Consider the following 18,891-nt stretch of genomic DNA (forward strand, 5'->3'; position numbering starts at 1 on the left):
ATTCAAAGCTTTCAACTGAGACTGTTCCTTCAAATTCATTCTGATTTTTCTTGAAAACCAAAACCAACTATCTACATCAGTCATAATACGTTACACGGGGAAAGTCATGCCCGGGAACTGGCGATCAAAGTACAAAAATTCAAAATGACCGATCGGGTCGTTACAAAAAGAAATAGATGATGGAAGAATATTGAAATAATAGAAGACGAGTTCGAAGTATACATAGCATTAGAAAAAACAAGAAGGCTAGTTAAAGAAAATAGAAATAAGACTTTCCAATGTAAAGGGTGTAAACATGGAAAATTAACTTTAAGCAAAGTAGAAGAGCATTTTAAGAAATGTGAATTAAGAACAGATAATTAGGGATATAGAAAAGAAAATATTTCACAGAAAAAATCAGATAAATTCGATCAAATTTTGGAAGAGATACAAAATAGTTATGAAGAAACAGAGACAGAATCTTTAATAAGTTTAAAAGAATTAATGGAATCAACTAGTTCTAGCCCAAGCCCATTTCAGAGAACAATTTACCAAAGTACCATAGATACTAGCACAGGAAATGTACCTAGAAAAAAAGTATATATAATAGATCAAGAAAAAAAAATAGAAAATGTAAAACCTTCAGGAAAAATAATGCCTATATAAGAACCTATAAGACTACAGGAAGGAGGAAGTAAAGGTAAAATATTAAATATAACAGCTCATGATCCACAAATGTGGAACTCAGTAATAGACCTATGGAAAGGAATAGTAGTAGCAGACTTTATAAAAACTTATAATGACACAGACGCAGAAACAATGTATAAATATATGGAGACCTTCTTAGGAGAATCAACAAAGGGCTTATGGGAAGCCTATAAATCAGAATTTCCACAAGATTTTCAAATGTTAATAGTAATGGGACCAAATCCTTATAATTTTACAAATAAAATACATAGCTTGATCACACACGAAGATCCAAATAGTGGATTAGTAGTATTACAAAAGAACGCTTTAATAAAATTAGAACAATTAAGTATAAGCAGTTGGTTTCATATAAAAAAGTTTTTAAATGATTATTTTTATTATTGTACTATTAGTGGAAATGCTTTTGATCAAGATCTAGGTAAAAAGTTATTTAATAAACTACCAAGAGTCTTAGGAAGAGAAATAGAAGAACGATGGTATAAAAGAGAAGGTGTAATACAAAATCCACATGCAAAATGGTCTATAGGGCACAAAGTACAACATATAATGGAAATACTACAAGAAAAATGTACCAATTTACAAATACAAAAACAACTAAAACAGAACAATATGAGTTTTTTAGATCAACTGTGTATATAACACAAAGTTATGATAAAAATGAATATAGAAAGAAGAAATATAGAAAATATACACCTCAATACAACAAGGGATACAACAGAAAAAATTATTATCTTAGAAAATCATCAGCTAGAAAATCCTACCTAGATAGGGATAGACATGTTAGAAAGTATAGAATAGATAGGAAATATAAAAACATACTAGAATGTTTTACTTGTGGTAGTGTAGAACACTTAGCAAATACGTGCCCAAAAAGAATTAAAAACAAGAAATTCACAGTTAATAGAAGATTTTCAAGAAACCCTAATAAATGTAGACGAATATATGTCAGATAACGAAAGTATATACTCTATAGTAAGCGTAGATATAAAAGAAAAAACTCAAATAGATACCTCAGAATCAGAAGAGGAAGAATTAATAAATGAGATAAGATTAGAAAAATTAGACTTAGAAGAAAATACCTTTGTAAACATATCAGAGGAATGTACCCATAATTTTAAAAAAAATAAAGGATTAGATAGTAATCAGTGTTTCATATGCAAATTGTACCCTAGTAGAAATAAAAGAGCTAAATATAAATTATGCTATCTAGAGGATGTATTTCATGTATAGAAAAAGATTTTGAAACAAAAATAAATAAAGAAGAAAAATGCCAAGAAATAAATGATCATGCCATGAATCTGAGAATAATGACATTAGAAGCTAGAATAAATGAACTAGAAAAAAGAATACAGAAAATGGAAAAAGGAAAAGAGAAATTAGAAGATATAAAAGAAAATATAACAACAGTAGAAGAAGAATTAATGAGTATAGAAAATTGCGATGCGCTTATATGTAATAAACATAAAAAACTTAGTATAATAAATTTTTTAGCAAGAATCAAAATAGAAGATTACGAAATAGAAATATTAGCCCTAGTAGATTCAGGATGCACAAGATGTATAATAAATAAAAGGATAGTTCCTCCAAATCTAAAGTCACGACCCGGATTTCCCGCCCTCGGGAGTTGTGATGGTGCCTACTGATGGAGCTAGGCAAGCCAACCCTTAACGACCTGTTTCATTAACCAATTTACTTCTTTCAATCATCATCAGTTATAGCATGAAGAGAAACAGAATTAAATAAATATGTGGAAGACGTAAATTTAAGAAACTGAATAATAATGCGGAAATCAACATATGCCTCTATCCAAGAACTGGTATCACATTACTCACGAACTTCTAAGAGTACTAAATATAACCGTTTGAAAGAAAAATATAAACTGTTTGTCTCGAAAACATGAGATAACAGGCTGAAATAAAAAATAGAGGAGACGCCGGGCCTGCAGACGCATGCAAGGCTACCTCGGTGTCTCACTAGACTGAAGGCTGGCTTTCACGCTACTGCTGCTGTCCAAGACCTGGATCTGTGCAAAGAGCACATAGTGTAGTATCAACATAACCGACCCCATGTGCTGGTAAGTGTCCAGCCTAACCTCGGCAAAGTAGTGACGAGGCTAGGACCAGACTCCAAATAAACTTGTGCAGTTCATATACTTATATATACAACGGAAAAGAGATACAGAAATAACTAGTCAATGTGGGAGGGGGAATCATGTTATGGGGAGATAACCGTTTCAAATAGAAATCCTCAATAACATAAAGAAGCAGCAAAGCCAGAATATCAACAAGAATCAAAAGTCAACAATTTGCACGGCATCACCCTTCGTGCTTTTACTCTCATCCTCACCAAAACAATACACGACATTACCCTTCGTGCTTTACGCTCTTCCTCACCCAAACAACAATCACAAGGCAAATAGGGTAAAGGAATCTATATACTCGAAGTAAATCAAATAACAACAAGTAATGAAAGAAACAATATGACTCAGATTTCAATAAGGAATCAGAAACCAACAAATGCAAGGCATCACCCTTCGTGCTTTTACTCTCGTCCTCACCAAAGCAATCATATAATGAAAATGTGCACGACATCACCCTTCGTGCTTTTACTCTCTTTCCTCACCATATAATCAATGAATATCGGTACGAAATGGTATATCGTACGACACGACATCACCCTTCGTGCTTTACGCTCTTTCCTCAAAATAGCAAACAATGCACGACATCACCCTTCGTGCTTTATCACTCTTCCTCGCCCAAACAACAATCACAAATAAGGGAAAAGGAAGTAAAAAAATAATGATAGAAATCCCGGCAAGGGAATGCAATTAAACAGTTAAATCCCGGCAATGGAACAATATCAATAAATTCAATATCCCGGCAAGGGAGAAGATCAACAAATCAACAAAACATCCCGGCAAGGGAGTAAATCAATAGCTCTTTCTCTTTCTTTCATTTCTTACTTTATAATTCACTTTACCACTTGAGCCAATGCTCCAAAGGGTCCATTTTTCTCATATTCCTTCACAATTCGTATTACAACTCGAGCCAATGCTCCTCGAAGTTTAAAGATCACAATTACTTTCACATGCTCTTTACAACATATAGAAATCATCAATTAAGCATGGAAGTTACAACAAAATAAGAATATTCGCAATATAAAGACTCACGGTCATGCTAGACTCCAATGTATAGATACTCGTCACCATGCCTATACATCGCACTCGACAATTAGCAAGTAGCAAATAAGACTCAACACCTATTCCCTCAAGCTAAGGTTAGACTAAACACTTACCTCAACTTCCACGGCCAAAACAATCCACAACAACCACTTTCCCCCTCGAATTCGGCTCAAACTCAATCAAATCTATACAATAATGACTTTATAATATCATTACATGTTGAACAAAACAAACCCAATGCCTAATTATAGATTTCCAAGTTTTCTTCCCAAAATCTCAAAAATCGACCCCGGGCCTGCTTGGTCAAAATACGAGGTTCGGACCAAATTCATATCCCCCATTCACCCACGAGCCCGAATATATAATTTGTTTTCAAATTCGACCCCAAAACGAGGTCTAAATCAAGAAAAAGTAAAAAGCCCTAACTCTACCCAATTCCCCCAATTTTTACCCTAAATTACATGTTTTAGGCTTTGGAATTCAATAGATATTGATGGAAAATGAAGAAAACGAGTTGAAATTTACTAACCCAAGAAGTGTTGGTGAAAGAGAGCTTCAATGGACGCCTAAGGACCTTGGAGAAGAAGGAGTTCGTGTGTTTTTATGAAAATCCCGCAACTACACTGTTCTGGAATTAAAAATTATAACTGGGCAAAATTGCCCTTCGTGTTTGCGGAAGGAAGGTCGTGTTCGCGAAGGGTAAACTTGGCAGACCATCACGTTCACGATATGAAGAGTGCGAACACGAAGAGAAAAGGCTGGGGGTCCAGGAATCGGTCTACGCGAACGCGTGGACCTTCACGCGAACGCGATGAAAGGGATCTGCAAGACTACGCGTTCGCGAGGGTGTATATGCGAACGCGAAGAGGAAAAAGGAATCTTAGTCCTCAGAGTCAAATGACTCTACGCGAACGCGAGGCAGGAATGCGAATGCGATGAAACAAAAATTCAGAGCTTCGCGAACGCGGATGATGCATCGCGAACGCGAAGAAGAAATGGCCTGCAACTGCCGAAGCCAAAAACCTGCAATCTTTTTAAGTCCGAAAGCACTTCGAAACACCTCTGAAACACTCCCGAGCCCTTGGGGCTCCTAACCAATCACATGCACTAACTCAACAACATCCTACGAATTTAACCACGTGATCTAATCGCCAAAATAACATAAAAAACAATGAATCAAGCCTCAAAATCACTAGTTTTTCTTCAAACTTCATAAACTTTCAAATTTAGAGTTTTAAGTCCGAAACACGCCAAATGACGTCCAATTTCAACCACACTTCACAAAAATATCTTAAACTACATATAAGACTTGTACCGGGCGCCGGAACCAAAATACGGGCCCAATACCAACATGTTCTAACCAATTTTCATTTCAATTTTCTTTATAAATTTCAGAAAACAATTTTACTAAAAATTCATTTCTCGTGCTTGGGACCTCGGAATTCGATTCCGTGCATATGCCTAAGTCCCATATTTTCCTACGGACCCTCCGGGATCGTCAAATCATGGGTCCGGGTCCGTTTACCCAAAATGTTGACCGGAGTCAAATTTACTCATTTTAATATATAATTTTAGCATTTTAACAGAATTTCATATTTAAGCTTTCCGGCTACATGCCTGGACTGCGCACCAAATCGAGGTGACTAAAAATGAGGTTTTAAAGTCCTTGGAAGCACATAATGGGTAAGAAAACAGGTGATGACCCTTTGGGTCGTCACATTCTCCACCTCTAAAACAATCGTTCGTCCTCGAACGGATAGAAGAAAGAAGTACCTAAGTCGGGGAATAAATGAGGATAACGGCTCCACAAATCGAACTCGGACTCCCAGGTCGATGCCTCAGGAGGCTGACCTCTCCAATAAACACGAATAGAAGGGAAACTCTTCATAGGACAAGTCCTTGTCCAACTAGACAGTGCTGAAATCTAACACGTGGGCTGGATCGCCGTGATACCTCCGAGCATGGACACATGAAAAACTGGATGACGGCTGATAAGCTCGGCAACAACGCAAGTCTATAAGCCACATCTCCCACTCGATCAAGAATCTCAAATGGACCAATGAACCTAGGGCTAAATTTGCCCTTCTTCCCAAATCTCATCACGCCCTTCATAGGCGACACTCGGAGCAATACCCGCTCACCAACCATTAAAGCTACATCTCGAACCTTTCGATCTGCATAACTCTTTTGCATGGACTGAGCTGTACGAAGCCTATCCTGAATGATCCTGACTTGTCCAAGGCCTCCTGAACCAAATCTGTACCCAACAACCGAGCCTCTCCCGGCTCAAACCATCCAACCAGGTATCGACACCGCATACCATATAAAGCCTCGTAAGGAGCCATCTGGACAATCAACTAGTAGCTGTTGTTTTAGGCAAACTCTGCTAAAGGAAAAAACTGATCCCACGAACCTCCGAAGTCAATAGCACAAGCCCGGAGCATATCCTCCAATATCTGAATAGTCCGCTCGGACTATCCATCCGTCTGAGGATGAAATGCTATACTCAAGTCAACCTGGGTGCCTAACTCTCACTGAACTACTCTCCAGAAACGCGAGGTGAACTGCGTACCTTGGTTCGAAATGATATATACCGACACACCATGAAGGCGAACAATCTCCCGGATATAGATCTTAGCTAAACTCTCGGATGAATAGGAGACTGCCACAGGAATGAAATGCGCTGACTTGGTCAGCCTATCAATAATGACCCAAACTGCATCGAACTTCCTCTGGGTCAGCGGAAGCCTAACAATGAAATCCATAGTGATCCGCTCCCATTTCCACTCGGGAAGCTCAATCCTTTGAAATAAACCACCAGGCCTCTGATGCTCGTACTCAACCTGCTGACAATTCAAACATCGTGCCACATATACAACGATATCATTCTTCATTCTCCGCCACCAATAATGTTGCCGCAAATCCTGATACATCTTCGCGGCGCCCGGATGAATAAAGTACCTGGAGCTATGGGCCTCCTCTAAAATCAACTCTCGAAGCCCATCCACATTAGGCACACAAACTCGACCCTGCAATCTCAAAACTCCATCATCACCTAAGGTAACCTGCTTGGCACCTCCACGTTGCACCGTGTCTCTAAGGACACACAAATAAGGATCATCATACTGCCGATCACGGATACACTCTAATAAAGAAGAACGAGCGATCGTGCAAGCTAATACACGACTAGGCTTAGAAATATCCAACCTCACAAACCGATTGGCCAAAGTCTGAACATCTAAGGCAAGCGGTCTCTCACCGACCGGAATATAAGCAAGACTTCCCATACTGGCTGACTTCCTACTCAAGGCATCGGCCACCACATTGGCCTTCCCCGGGTGATATAAAATGGTGACATCATAATCTTTCAACAATTCCAACCACCTTCTTTGCCTCAAATTCAACTCTTTTTGCTTGAACAAGTACTGAAGACTCTTGTGATCAGTGTACACCTTACATGTCACGCCGTACAGATAGTGCCTCCAAATCTTCAATGCGTGAACAATGGCTGCCAACTCCAAATCATGCACTGGATAGTTCTTCTCATAAATATTCAACTGCCTCGAAGCATAGGCAATGACCTTGCCATCCTGCATCAACACTACGCCAAGCCCAATACGGGAAGCATCACAATAGACTGTATAAGGCCTTGAACCTATGGGCAAAACCAGCACTGGTGCCGTAGTCAGAGCTGTCTTGATCTTCTAAAAGCTTGCCTACACACTCATCCGACCATCTGAACTGGGCACCCTTCTGGGTCAACCTGGTCATCGGGGCTACAATAGATGAGAACCCCTCCACGAACCGACAATAGTAGCCTGCCAACCCCACAAAACTCCGAATCTCTGTAGCTGATGCTGGTCTAGGCCAGTTCTTGACTGCCTCAATCTTCTTCGAGTCAACCTGAATACCCTCTACTGATACGACATGACCTAGGAATGCAACTGAACTCAACTAGAACTCACACTTCGAGAACTTCGCATATAGCTGACTATCCTTCAGAGTCTAAAGAACCACTCTGAGATGCAGCTCGTGCTCGTGCTGGCTGTGGGAATATACTAGAATATCATCAATGAAGACTATCACAAACGAGTCCAAATAAGGCCTGAACACTCGGTCCATCAAATCCATAAAAGCTTTTGGGGCATTTGTTAACCCAAATGACATGACCAAGAACTTGTAATGTCCATACCGAGTGCGAAAAGCTATCTTAGGGACATCAGATTCCCTAATCCTCAACTGATGGTAGCCAGATCTCAAGTCTATCTTTGAAAATACCTTGGCACCCTGAAGATGATCGAACAAATCATCAATCCTCGGCAGTGGATACTTATTCTTGACGGTGACCTTGCTCAACTGCCGGTAATCAATGCACATTCTCATCGAACCATCCTTTTTCTTGACAAACAACACCGACGCACCCCAAGGCAAACCGCTGGGTCTAATGAAACCCTTTCTCAAGCAAGTCTTGCAACTGCTCCTTAACCTCTTTTAACTTTGGCGGGGCCATGCGATATGGAGGAATAGAAATGGGCTGAATGCCCGGAACCAAATTAATGCAGAAATAAATATCCCTTTCGGGTGGCATACCCGGCAGGTCTGAAGGGAAAACATCAGGAAACTCATGAACCACGGGCACCGAATCAATAGAGGGAACCTCGGCACTAGAATCGCGAACATAAGCAGAATAGGCCAAACACCCCTTCTCGACCATACGCCGAGCCTTCACATATGAGATAACACTGCAGGTAGAATGATCAGAAGTCCCTCTCCACTCTAAATGGGGAAAATCCGGTAAATCTAGGGTCATAGTCTTGGAATGGCATTCCAAGATAGCATGATACGGGGATAACCAGTCCATTCCCAATATAACATCAAAGTCAACCATGTCTAAAAGCAACAAATCAACACGGGTCTCAAGACCCCCAATCACCATAATACAGGAACGACGCACTCGATCGACCACAATAGAATCCCCCACCGGTGTAGACACATAAACAAGAATACTCAGTGGATCACTAGGCAGAGCCAGGTTTGGTGCAAAATAAGAGGACACATACGAATACGTAGACCCTGGATTAAATAGCACTAAAGCATCTCTATATTAAACCAGAATGGTACCTGTAATGACTGCATCTGAAGCCTCAGCCTCGGGCCTAGATGGAAGGGCGTAACATCAGGGTTGTGCCCCACCACCCTGAACTACCTCTTTGGGACGACCTGCTGCTGGCTGGCCTCCACCTCTGGCGGCCTGAGCTCTACCTCTGGCGGCCTGAGCTCCACCTCTAGTACCTTTACCTCCACCTTTATCACCTCTACCCCCACCTCTAACTGGCTGGGTAGGCTGTGGAACCCCTGCTGCCTGTACCATAGCACGAGAACCCTGATACTGAGAGCTACCTGGTACTCGAGGGAAAAACCTGGCAATGTAACCCGTATCACCACAAGTGTAACAAGCTCTCGGCTGCTGACCCTGTCGACCTGAATGACCACCTCGGAAACTCCGAAGCGGTGGTGCACTGATGGGAGCTGGTGGTGCACTATAAGGCTGCTGATAAGAATAGTGCGTTTGAGAACCATGACCACCTGAAGTACCATGAGAGACCTAGAGAGCTGACTGAAAGGGCCTAGGAGGATGGCCTCTACCATATGAATCTCTACCTCCAGACGAGGTACCACTGAATCTGCCTGAATAACGGGGCCTCTTATCCGACCCTTGACCACCTCCCTATGACAGAACCATCTCAACTATACGGGCTACATTAGCCGCCTCCTAAAAGCTAATCTTACTCCCAGTCTCCCTAGCGATATGGAGATGAATCGGCTGGATCAAACCATCAATAAACCACCACACTCTCTCTCTCTCGGTGGGGAGTATAACAAGAGCATGTCGAGCTAGATCAATGAACCTGGTCTCATACTGAGTGACCATCATGGAACCCTACTGGAAGCGCTCTAACTGCCTCCAAAATGCCTCTCTCTGAGAAACGGGGAGAAACTTCTCCAGAAACAACTCTAAAAACTGCTCCCAGGTCAAAGACAGTAACCCTGTTGGTCTGGCTAAGAAATAACCTCTCCACCAAGTTTTGGCGGATCCAGATAGGCAAAAGGCGGCAAAATCGACCCCATCGTCTCAACAATACCCATGTTCCGAAGAACCTCGTGGCAGCTATATAAGAAATCTTGGGGATCCTCAGAAGAAGCACCGCTGAATATAGTAGTGAAGAGCTTGGTGAACCTGTCCAGCCTCCACAAAGCATCGGCGGACATAGCCGCTCCATCGCCGGTCTAAGCTACTACACCCGGATGAACTGCCATAGCTGGGTGAACCACTAGAACTTGAACCTGGGGAGCTACCTGCTCCGGAGTGCGCATAGCAAGAGTTTGAGCCCCTCCTCTAGCCTGAGAAGTGGCTGGTGCTACTGGAAGCAAACCCGCTCGAGTGACACTCTCCATGAGGCCCACCAATCGGACCAGAGCGTCCTAAAGAACTAGGGTGGCAATGAACCCCACTGGGACATGAGCTAGGCCCACTGGCACTGTTGGGGCCGGAACCTCCTCCTCAAAATCAACTTGAGGCTCCGCCACTGGTGCTGCTGCTCGGGGCTGAGCTCCTCCCCTCCCTCGGCCTCTAGCATGGCCTCGGCCTTGCCCTCTACCCCTAGTGGGAGCTGCTACAGGGGGCTCGGGCTGCTGATCAGTAGATGAGGAAACACGTGTTCTTGCCATCTACGAAGAATAGAGTAGAAGTTCAATTAGCATTTAAGGAACAAATCCGCATGACAAGAAAGAACAAATGTGAGATTTTCCTATCTCTGTAGCCTCTGGGGGATAAATACAGACGTCTCCGTACAGATCCCTCAGACTCTACTAAGCTTGTTCGTGAGTTGTGAGACCTATGTAACCTAGAGATCTGATACCAATTGGTCACGACCCGGATTTCCCGCCCTCGGGAGTCGTGATGGCGCCTACTGATGGGAGTTAGGCAAGACAACCCTTAACGACCTATTTCATTAACCAATTTACTTCTTTTAATCATCATCAGTTATAGCATAAAGAACAATGGAATTAAATAAATATGCAGAAGACGTAAATTTAAGAAACTAAATAATAATGCAAAAATCAACATATGCCTCTACCGAAGAACTGGTATCATATTACTCACGAACTTCTAAGAGTACTAAATACAATCGTTTGAAAGAAAAATATAAACTTTTTGTCTCAGAAACATGAGATAATAGGCTGAAATAAAAGATAGAGGAGACGCCGGGCCTGCGGACGCCTGCAAGGCTACCTTGGTGTCTCACTGGACTGAAGGCTAGCTCTCACGCTACTGCTGCTGTCCAAGACCTGGATCTGTGCAAAGATCACAGAGTGTAGTATCAGCATAACCGACCCCATATGCTGGTAAGTGTCCAGCCTAACCTCGGCAAAGTAGTGACAAAGCTAGGACCATACTCCAAATAAACCTGTGCAGTTCATATACATATATATACAGCGGAAAAGAGATATAGAAATAACCAGTCAATGTGGGAGGGGGAATCATCCCGTGGGGAGATAACAATTTCAAATAGAAATCCTCAATAATAGAAAGAAGCAACAAAGCCAGAATATAAACAAAAATCAAAAGTCAACAATTTGCATGGCATCACCCTTCGTGCTTTTACTCTCATCCTCACAAAAACAATACACGGTATCACCCTTCGTGCTTTACGCTCTTCCTCACCCAAACAATAATCACAAGGCAAATAGGGTAAGGGAATCTATAAACTCGAAGTAAATCAAATAACAACAAGTATTGAAAGAAACAATATGACTCGGATTTCAATAAGGAATCAGAGACCAACAAATGCACGACATCACCCTTCGTGCTTTTACTCTCATCCTCACCAAAGCAATCATATAATGAAAATGTGCACGACATCACCCTTCGTGCTTTTACTCACTTTCCTCACCATATAATCAATGAATATCGATACAAAATGGTACATCGTACGGCACGACATCACCCTTTATGCTTTACGCTCTTTCCTCACAATAGAAAATAATGCATGACATCTCCCTTCGTTCTTTACACTGTTTCCTCGCAATAGCAAACAATGCACGGCATCACCCTTCATGCTTTATCACTCTTCCTCGCCCAAACAACAATCACAAATAAGGGACAAGGAAGTAAACAAATAATGTTAGAAATCCAGGCAAGGGAATACAATTAAATAGTTAAATCCCTGCAAGGGAACAATATCAATAAATTCAATATCCCGACAAGGGAGAAGATCAACAATGAGAATTGAAAGAGTTGAAGGAGCATGTTCAGGAACTCCTAGATAAGGGGTTCATTCGGCCTAGTGTGTCACCTTGGGGTGCGCCAGTTTTATTTGTGAAAAAGAAAGATGGCACAATGAGAATGTGCATTGATTACAGGTAAATGAATAAAGTAACAGTGAAAAACAAGTATCCTTTGCCTCGCATTGATGACTTATTTGATCAGTTTCAGGGAGCGAGTGTGTTCTCCAAGATTGATCTCCGTTCGGGCTATCACCAGTTGAAGATCAGGGATTCAGATATTCCTAAGACTACTTTTAGGACTAGATATGGTCACTATGAGTTTCTTGTCATGTCTTTGGGGATGACCAATGCCCCAGCATCATTCATGCATTTGATGAACAGTGTATTTCAGCCTTATTTGGATTCATTCGTTATTGTATTCATTGATAATATTTTGGTGTACTCGCGTAGTCAGGAGGAGCACGCAGAAAATTTGCGTGTAGTGTTGCAAAGATTGAGGGAGGAGAAGCTTTATGCGAAGTTCTCCAAGTATGAGTTCTGGCTCGGTTCAGTGGCATTATTGGGACATATAGTGTCCAGCGAGGGTATCTAGGTTGATCCAAAGAAGATAGAGGCAGTTCAGAGTTGGACTAGACCATCCTCAGCCATAGAGATTCGTAGCTTTCTTGGGTTAACAGGATATTATCACCTGTTTGTTAAGGGATTTTCATCCATTGCATCGCCCTTGACCAAGTTGACTCAGAAAGGTGCACCATTTGTATGGTCGGACGAGTGTGAGGAGATATTTTAGAAGCTCAAGACAGGTTTGACCACAGCTCCAGTTTTGGTTTTGCCATCAGCTTCAGGTTTATACACCGTATATTGTGATGCTTCGAGAGTTGGGATTGGCTGTGTATTGATGCAGGAGAGTAGAGTGATTGCTTATACTTCTCGTCAGTTGAAACCCCATGAGAAGAACTACCCTGTTCATGATTTGGAGTTGGCTGCCATAGTTCATGCATTGAAAATTTGGAGGCACTATTTGTATGGCGTATCTTGTGAAGTATTCATGGATCATCGCAGTCTTCAGCATTTGTTCAAGCAGAAGGATCTTAATTTGAGGCAGCGGAGATGGCTAGAGTTGCTTAAGGATTATGATATTACTATTTTGTATCATCCGGGAAAGGCCAATGTAGTGGCCGATGCTTTGAGCTGAAAGGTAGTAAGTATGGGGAGTTTGGCGTACATTCCAGTTGGGGAGAGACCATTTGCAATTGATGTTCAGGCTTTGGCCAATCGGTTTGTGAGACTAGATATTTCGGAGCCCCGTCGGGTGTTGGCTTGCATGGTTTCTCGATCTTCCTTATGTGATCGCATCAGAGAGCACCGGTATGATGATCCGCACTTGCTTGTCTTTAAGGACAGAGTTCAGCATGATGATGCCAGAGATGTGACCATCGGTGATGATGGTGTGTTGCGGATGCAGGGCCAGATTTGTGTGCCCAATGTGGATAGGCTTAGAGAATTGATTCTGGAAGGGGCCCACAGCTCGCGGTATTCTATTCATCCAGGTGCCACGAAGATGTATCAAGATTTGAGGCAGCACTATTGGTGGAGAAGAATGAAGAAATATATTGTGGGATTTATAGCTCGGTGTCTCAATTGTCAGCAGGTCAAATATGAGCATCAGAGACCGGGTGGCTTACTTCAACAGATGGTTATTCCCGAGTGGAAGTGGGAGATGATTACTATGGACTTTGTTGTTGGACTTCCATGGACTTCGAAGAAATTTGATGCTATTTGTGTGATTGTGGATCGGCTGACCAAGTTCACGCACTTCATTCCTGTATGTACTACCTATTCTTCAGAGCGGTTGGCAGGGATTTATATCCGAGAGATTGTTCGGTTGCATGGTGTTCCCGTTTTCATCATCTCAGATAGAGGTACTCAGTTTACTTCACAGTTTTGGAGAGCCGTTCAGAGAGAGTTGGGTACTCAGGTGGAGTTGAGCATAGCGTTTCATCCTCAAACTGACGGACAGTCCGAGTGTACTATTCAGATATTGGAGGACATGTTGTGTGCTTGTGTCATCGATTTTGGAGGTTCATGGGATGAGTTTTTGCCGCTTGCAGAGTTTGCCTACAACAACAACTACCAGTTTAGTATTCAGATGGCTCCGTATGAGGCTTTGTATGGGAGGCGGTGTAGATCTCCAGTTGGTTGGTTCGAGCCCGGCGAGGCTAGGCTATTGGGGACAAATTTGGTTCAGGATGCCTTAGAGAAGGTGAAGGTGATTCAGGAAAGGCTTCGTACAACACAGTCGCGCCAGAAGAGTTATGCGGACCAAAAGGTTCGAGATGTATCCTACATGGTTGGTGAGAAGGTCTTGCTAAAGGTTTCGCCCATGAAGGGTGTTATAAGATTTGGAAAGAAAGGAAAGTTGAGTCCACAATTCATTAGACCTTTTGAGGTACGTAGGAGGATTGGGGAGGTGGCTTATATGCTTACTTTGCCACCCAGCTTGTCGAGTGTGCATCCGGTATTTCATGTTTCTATGCTCCGGAAGTATGTTGGGTACCCGTCCCATGTTTTGGATTTCATCACGGTTCAGTTGGATGATGATTTGACCTTTGATGTGGAGCTAGTGGTTATTTTGGGTCGTCAGGTTCGGAAATTGAGGTCAAAGGATATATCTTCGGTAAAAGTGCAGTGGAGAGGTCGGCCCGTGGAGGAAGCTACCTGGGAGACCGAGCGGGATATGCGGAGCAGATATCCTCACATGTTTGAGGCTTTAGGTATGTTTCTTGAGTCACTTGAGGACGAGCGTTTGTTTAAGTTGAGGAGGATGTGACGACCCAGCCCGTCGTCTCATGAGTTACTGCCCCGTTTTCTCCATTTTCTGTTTCTTCATGCTTCGTTATTCGTATCTTGTGTGATCGAGTTGGTTTGGAGTGGTTTTGGTAGGAAATGAGACACTTAGTCTCTTTAAAGAAGGCTTAAGTTGGAAAAGTCAACCATACGTTGACTTATGAGTTAGAGGGATCGGATGTGAATTCCTATTGTTTGGTTAGCTTCGGGAGGTGATTTGTGACTTAGGAGTGTGATCGGAAGTGGTTTTGGAGGTCAGGTGTAGAATTTGGCGTGAATTGGCGAAGTTAGTATTTTGGCGATTTCCGGTTGATAGGCGAGATTTTGATTCGGGAGTCGGAATGGAATTCCGAGAGTTGCTGTAGCTTTGTTAGGTGATTTGGGATATGTGTGCAAAATTTTAGGTCATTCGGACGTGGTTTGGTTGAGTTTTTGATCGAATGCGTGTTTTGGAAGTTTTAGAAGAACTTAGGCTTGAATTCGATGTAATTTTATGGTTTTGGTGTTAATTGAGGTGTTTTGATGATTGGAACAAGTTTGGATGATGTTTTAGGATATGTTGGTGCTTTTGGTTGAGGTCCCAGTGGCCTCAGGTGAGTTTCGGGTGGTTAAACGGACTATTTCATCTTTGGAAAAGTTGCAGATTTTTGTTTAGCTTCAGCTGTGCACCAGAAAATTTCTGGTGCGAGGAGTCCAGTTTGGAAGCTCATATCTTGAAATATATAAGGAATCAGAAAAAGTGCAAAACATGAAAGTTGTAGCCCTTGCATTCTAGTTTCCATAAAGTTAAACCAATAATGATATGGATATTCTATTAGAAAGTTATGCTGAATAGAATATGGCTGGTGAATCAGTTTTGACAGAATTTTCTGATGCACTTTAGAAGCTCATATCTCGGAATATATAGAGAGTTATATGGTGTACAACCTATCAAATGAAAGATCTTCGAGTATAGTTTTTAAATATTCAAACCGTTTATCATTTGGATATTTACACAAGGAGTTATAGTCGTTTTAACATAAAGTGTACAGTAGGGAAAATGGTAAGAGGATGTACAACCTGCACAGCGCAAGGTACACCTCGATGAAGCCTGGGCAGAATGTTTTTAAGTCCTCTTGTCTGCGATTTGGGTCCATTTTCAGCCATAGTTGATCATTTTGAGAGCTTTTTGAAGGAGATTGAAGAGGGATTCAAGGAGAAACGTTTGGAGGTAAGAATTTCGGACCTTAAACTCATTTATATTATGAAATCCACCTAGAAAATCATTGAATTCTTGCTAAAAATGGAAGAAATAGGGCTTGGGATTTTGAGATTTTGATTGGGGATTTGGAGGACCATTTGGGGTCGGATTTGAGAACTTTTGGTATGTATGAACTCGTGGGGAGATAAGGAACCCGTTGATGTAAAAATTTCTGAATTTCGAGAAGTGGGCCCGGGGCTTGGGTTTTGCCAATTTCGAGAATTTTGATATTTTTTGATTGTTTTCGATTGGGTACTATTTCTTTAGCATAATGTGACATGTTCGTTGTGATTTTGGTCAGATTCGACGTGCAAGGAGGCCAATTTGAGAGGCAAGGGCATAGCGAGCTAGAGCTTTGGCCAGTTTGAGGTGAGTAATGATTTTAAATGATGTCTTGAGGGTTTGAAACCCCGGATTTTGCACAACATAGTGTTATACTGAGATGAGACACACGCTGCGTGATGAGCGTGGGGTTAATTGCTAATGGGGATTGTGACTTGGTCCATCCCAATTGATATTTTCACTACATTTTGACTGAGACTTATGCATTGTCATCCTGACTTGGGCTAGTTGCCATGTTTGGGGCCTTGTGCCGACCTGTAGAACCCTTATGAGATTTTTGACTGGTTTTCCTCACTTATTTGCTAAAAATCATATCCTCAGTCATATTTCTAATTGTTTAAAAATGATATGAACCGGGTTATGAAATGTTAACCATAAATGAGAGAAATATGTGGGCAGAGATCCCTACCTTATATTATTGTGCCTGAGAGGCTGTGATTATAATGACTGAGAGGGGTTGAGGACCCAATAGTGAGGATATTATATATGATATTGGATCGGGCTGCATGCCGCAACAAATACATATATTGGATCGGGCTGCACGCCGCAACAAATACTTATATGGACCGGGCTGCGCGCCGCAGCAAATATGCAAATACATATATTGGATCGGACTACACGCCAATGGAACACAAAGAATAGGAATTTAAGAACAATAGTACTGTAGTTAAAAAAAGGGACGTAAAAAGATCATTGAATTAAAAGATTTGTACAGAGAAAATGTTCTGGATGCTGGAAATCGGGGGTACAAGATTATGACAGAAACTTATTGCAATATGCTAACTGATATGGTTGGAATGACAGCACAATATATATATATTTCAATTTCGGTTATTGTAAGAAGTATATGAATTGAGTATTCAGGGTAAGAAATAAGTAAATGAACAGAAATGCTCAAGGAGCGAATTTATACTGGATTAATGCCTGTCAAATTACCTGTTTTCACCTGGTTCAAAGAGTTTCATTCAATTTTCTTTACTACTTGCTCTTTAAATGGTTTTACTATTTTGATATAGAACTGCTTAGTGCCTTTACATGATTTCATGCCGTCAGCCATTATTTATTATTATTACTCACTGGGTCGGAGTACTCACATTACTCCATGCACCGTGTGTGCAGGTACATGTGTACCTGAGGTGTAGAGCGAGCTTTCCTGCCGTTCAGTTTTTCATCGGAGTTATCGAGGTAGCTGCATGGCGTCCGCAGACCCGATTTCTCCCTTTATCTTTCTTTACTATTCTGCATTTTAGACATATTTCTGCATTAGACTGTTAAAACCTTATATTAGAGGCTCAGACTTGTGACACCAGATCATTGGGCATTTGTAGAGATTTCATTATGGCCTTCCACATATTTCAATTTTTTATTTCAAACTTCTACTTATATTAAATTGGTATCTATTTCTAAAAATTGATAATGAATTCTAATAAGAAGGGATTGTGAGTGGTAATTGGTCGGGCTTTCTTAGCATCGTGTTGGGCGCCATCACGACCGGGATTGGGGTCATGATAGTGATGCCGTGCACTTGTCCTTGATTTTTCCTAATTCTAATTGAGTTATGTTGTCCTTTACCTTTATTACTGAATCTCTGTTGTTACTTGATTTTATTTCTATGTTATAAATTCCCTTACCCTTATTTCTTGTGATTGTTGCTTGGGTGAGGAAGAGTGTAAAGCACGAAGGGTGATGCTGTGCACTTTCTATTTGCTGTGTTTACTTGTTATTAACAATTCAAGTGTATTAACTGTTTAGATCCCTTTACTATTGTGATCCTTTGTGTTGGAATCCATAGTGTTTACAATACCTCGCCTTATTTTTTTTTATATGTTCAATACTTCAAATTTCAGAATTTGTTACATTTTTAACTCAATTGATTTCTCAATTAAATTTTCCTTAAACCGTTTGAGGTTGTACTTTACTTAAAAAGGAATTTCTACTATGTTTTGATTTATTGATTTCTTGTATTAAAGGTAATGATTCATTGGATATTATGCTTTAATTGAAAAGGGTATTTTCTTTATCAAATGATTTCTAAAAATAACTTCATCTTTTCTTGTTGGTTTCCTAATTGGGTTGGAAGCTGTACTCTACTTTATATTAAGTGAATGAGGCTCTTTGACAATTCTTAATTGTATTGGATTATGAAACCTATGAACTGAGTAACATGAGGATATTGTTGTGCAATGTGAGGCAAAAATATGTGGGCACGTGGTGCCGGGGAAAATATTATGTTTTTATTTAATGGCACGTGAGTTGTCCGTACGATTGTGATATAAATATGGGCACGAGGTGTCGTGAAAATATA

Source organism: Nicotiana tabacum, chromosome 20 (genome assembly GCF_000715075.1).
Source record: "Nicotiana tabacum cultivar K326 chromosome 20, ASM71507v2, whole genome shotgun sequence".
NCBI lineage: Eukaryota > Viridiplantae > Streptophyta > Magnoliopsida > Solanales > Solanaceae > Nicotiana > Nicotiana tabacum.